The sequence below is a fragment of the Lepus europaeus genome, chromosome 2 (assembly GCF_033115175.1).
Source record: "Lepus europaeus isolate LE1 chromosome 2, mLepTim1.pri, whole genome shotgun sequence".
In the NCBI taxonomy this organism is placed as follows: Eukaryota; Metazoa; Chordata; class Mammalia; order Lagomorpha; family Leporidae; genus Lepus; species Lepus europaeus.
Genome location: NC_084828.1, coordinates 78,541,835 through 78,546,283, shown reverse-complemented (window position 1 = coordinate 78,546,283; position 4,449 = coordinate 78,541,835).

The window sequence follows — 4,449 nt, the reverse complement described above, 5'->3', positions numbered from 1 at the left end:
TCAGAGGAAATGGAGAAGAGGAAAGAGCAGGTGGCCCGGGGGGTTCTGCCAGTGTCCTGCGCTCCCACCACGTTGGCCGGGCCTCGCAAAAACGGGCTGGGCGGGAGAGGAAAGCCTGCATTTCCCAGAATTCCTGTAGAGGGCGCTCTCCGAGAATTTTGTCCTCAGGCCCCTGCGGGTTAGAAACTGAAACCCCGTGACCAGGGTGTCTGCAGGCTTTCTGGCTTGGCAAAAGCAAAGAGTTTGTTTAGCCTTCAGAGGGCGGAGAGACTGTGCAGCCGGGAAGGTGGTAGGAGGGCCAGGCTGGACTCCATGATGAGACCCTGCCCTGTGACCCCCACGGCTGCAGGAGTCTGAATTCTGGGCCTGAGGGGATGCTTGGCGAGGAGGGGCTTGGTGCGCTCTGTCAGCTCCCTGCCTGGACTGACACACGTACTGGAAGCCCTGAGGGTGAGCCCCGGGAGCAGAGCCCGCCCGTGGGGGCGGTGGAGGAGCAGGTGGCTCCACCCACATCTGATTGGCTGGGCGTTCCTGGGTTACGCATGTTTTGGGATCCCAAGGGGAATTTTTTTTCCTTCCTTTTAAAAAATTGACGTATAGTTAACGTGTGGTAAAATGAGCAACTTTTAGGTGATCAGCTTAGTGCCTCATTTTTGCAGTTGTCCACCCATGCAATCAGTTGTAAATGTCTCCATCATTGCAGAAAGTTCCCTCATGCCCCTTCTCATCCAATGCCATCCACTCAACCACTAGTTTTGCCTGTTTTTATACTTCCTATAAGTGGAATCAGATTGTAGTTTGGTTTCGTTTACTCAGCATAATGTTTGAGATTCATCTGTGTTGTTAGATTTATCAATACTCCGTTCTTTTTGTTATGTAGTATTCTTGTGTGTGAATATAACACATTTGCTTATTTAACCATCCTGTTGGTGAGCATTTGCATGTTTTGCTTGTTTTAGGTGATTCTGAGTAAAACCACTGTGAAGTTGTTGCTCTTGGCCATATAGCTGGGATTAGAAATTCTGGGACTTAGGGAAGGGTGTGTTTAACATTATTAGACATTGCCAAACAATTTCCAATAGGGTTGAGCCATTTTAAATGCCACCAACACAGAGCAGTTAAGATGCTGCTTGGGACACCTGTGTCCCACATCGGGGAGTGCCTGGGCTAGACTCTTGGGTTCACTTCCCATTCCAGTTCCCAGCGAATGCGCACTCTGGGAGGCAGCAGCTGATGGCCCAAGTACTTGGGTCCCTGCCACCCACATGGGAGACCTGGATGGAGACCTGACTCCTGGGTTTGGCCTGGCCCAGTCCCAGCTGTTGGGAGCATTTGGGAAGTGAATCAATGGATCTTTCTCTCTTTGTCTCTGTCTTCAAATAAAGTGAAACTAAACAGTAAATTAGATTCCGGGGCTGATGTTATGGCGCAGTAGGTTAATCCTTCATCTGCAGTGCCGGCATCCCCTATGGGCACCGGTTTATGTTCCAGCTGCTCCACTTCCAATCCAGCTCTCTGCTATGGCCTGGGAAAGCAGTAGAAGATGACCCAAGTCCTTGGGCCCCTGCATCTGCGTGGGAGACCTGGAAGAAGCTCTTGGCTCCTGGCTATGGATCCACTCAGCTCCAGCTGTTGACACCATTTGGGAAGTGAACCAGGGAATGGAAGACCTTTCTCTCTGTCTTTCCTCTCTGTATGTAACTCTATCTCTCAAATAAATAAGTAAAATCTTTAAAAAATTAGACTCAACCTATAATTCATGGGAATTTTAGTGGCTCCATCTTCTCCAGGACTTGGTTTTGTCAGCCTTTCTAATGTTAGCCATTCTTGTGGGGATATAAAGTATCTCACTGTGGTTTTCATTTGCATTTACCTGATGAATAATAATTTTTGCACCTTTGACATATGTATTGACTATTTGGATGTTTCCTTTTGTGAAGTGCCTGTTCAAATAATTCCCTACCCCTACTTTTCTTTCCATTTTAGAAGAATTCTTTTTTTCTCCTTCCCCTTTAGTATTTAGCTTGTCATTTTGCTTTTGTAATGGGTGTTTTTTGATAAGTAGAAGTTTTTAATTTCAATGAAGTCCGTTTTCTTCTTTCATGGTTATTGCCTGATGTATTTTAAAAAACATAATTGCCTGCCCTAAGTTTCCAGGAACATATCTCCTTGTATTTTCTCTTTGATGCTTTATGGATTTCGCTTTTACACGTGCGGGCATGATCCATATCAAATTTCTTTCTGTATGATACATAGTGTGTGTGTTGGGTGAGGGGAGCAGGGGGAGTTAAGCTTCTTTTGCCTTGGCACATAGCTACTTACAACCTTTCTTACTGGGAAAAAAAAAATCCTTTCTTGAATTTTGTTGACGCCTTTGCTGAAAACCAGTTGAGCATGGAAATGTGGGTTTGTGCATTTCATGTAAATAGGTTGGCTTTCATGATGCCAGGACCTGATAAACTAAGAGATGGGGGAGAGGCTGTGGACCTCCGGTGTTGTTCCTGGGCAGTCGGGGTCCAGAGTGGGCAAGCGGAAGGAGGTCACGTGTGGCTGTCAGCTTTCTCCTTCCCTCACTGGCCTTGCTTATTGAGTGTGTGTTCTTCTGTTGATAAAGGCGCTGAGTGGCAGGCTGGGAACCAGGCTATGTGGGTGCAGTGACTGTTGGAGCGGGAACTGTGAGATTTCCAAGGTTTGCGTTCATTTTCCCGGTCCCCTTGGATGTTACTGTATTCACCTACTCTCCCTATCTAAGCTACTAAAACTGACTCTGAGGAGAGAAGCTGTAAATCTTCCCTAAAACTGGTGCAAGTGAAAAATCTCATAGATGAGATAAGGGAATGTAACAGGGAGATTTCATGTGTGAGGTGAACAAACACATTTAGGGAAGTTAAATTTCTTTTCAGCATCTATGAATTTGATCAGTTAAGTGATTATCTTCCCTTTAAACATATAAAGCAAAAATTTCCTTGGTTCAAAATTTTGTTCCGACTTATTAATCCACAGGGTCTACTTCACCTCCATCCTTCTCCAGGGACCTGCCTGTCTATTAATTCCAGCACTCTAAAGTTAGCAAGACTGACAATTGAGAAGTCATTGCACAAGGGAGGAAGTAATTTTGTAATATGGGTAAAGTAAGGTTGGATTCAGTAATGCTAGATAAGAGTTGAAAAAGTAACAAAATTGTGTCTAATTGTTCCCAGGTATTCATATTAAGTTTTCTCTAGGTTGTCTACTTAAATGTAGAGTTTAGAAATTGGTAAGTATCTATATTAAATCTTTTCCAGTGATTAGTCTCGATGAAGTTGGTAGTTCTTTTTACTTTTTAAAAAATTATTTATTTATTTGAGAAGCAAAAAAAGAGACAGGGAGAGCGAGCAAATGAATGAGCGCCCATATGCTGGTTTACTCCCCAAATGCCTTTTTTTTTAGCTTTATTTATTTATTTGATAGTCAGAGTTACACAGAGAAGGAGAAGCAGAAAGAGAGAGAGGTCTTCCATCTGTTGGTTCACTCCCTAGATGGCCACAATGGCTGGAGCTGCGCTGATCTGAAGCCAGGAGCCAGGAGCGCCCTCCGAGTCTCCCATGTGGGCGCAGGGGCCTAAGGACCTGGGCCATCTTCTACTGTTATCCCAGGCCACAGCAGAGAGCTAGATCAGAAGAAGAGCTGCCGGGAATAGAACCGGCACCCATATGGGATGCCGGTGCTTCAGGCCAGGGCTTTAACCTGCAGCGCCACAGCACCAGCCCCCCCCCCCCCCGCCCCCAAATGCCTTTCAATGGCTAGGGCCAAAACTGGGAGCTGGGAACATAATTCTGGTCTCCCACGTGGGTGGCAGGAGCTTTATTACTTGAGCCATCACTGCTGTCTTTTAGGGTCTGCATTGTCCGGAAGCTGGGGTCAGGGGCCAGAGCAGGAAATCAAACCCAGAGACCCTGACATGAGATGCAGGTATTTTTAACTGCTACACCAAACATTAACTTACCAACAATTCTTTTTTAAAAAATGCAATGTACCTGTGAATTTGGATCTCCTAGCCAACCCCATCCTAATTATTTGGCTCATAGCATTGTAGCCACTTAGAATGTCTTGGACCTCACTGACATGTCTGGCTATCGAACATTTATGGAACTCCAAGAAAAACTAACAAAAATGCTAGCCAAAGCAAAGAAAAATAATTTCTGGAGACAGAGGGCTCTGGCTTCTCATTGGAGGTGGTTGTAGTGATGACCAGGCAGTGAGGTCTCCAGGAGATCCCCAATAGTTGGGTTCTGAGCCTGAGTGGGAGGGGAGCACGGTGCGGTGGGTTGGAGATGGAGTTGACTTAAGGGCAGGAAGGCCGGGGTGGCTATAAGAGGCCCTTTACCTCCTGTCTCCTCCTGTTGTCCCAGTCTTGTTCCTCATTAGTGGGGCTTTTGCAGATGTGCTGAGACTGACTGTGGGACCCGT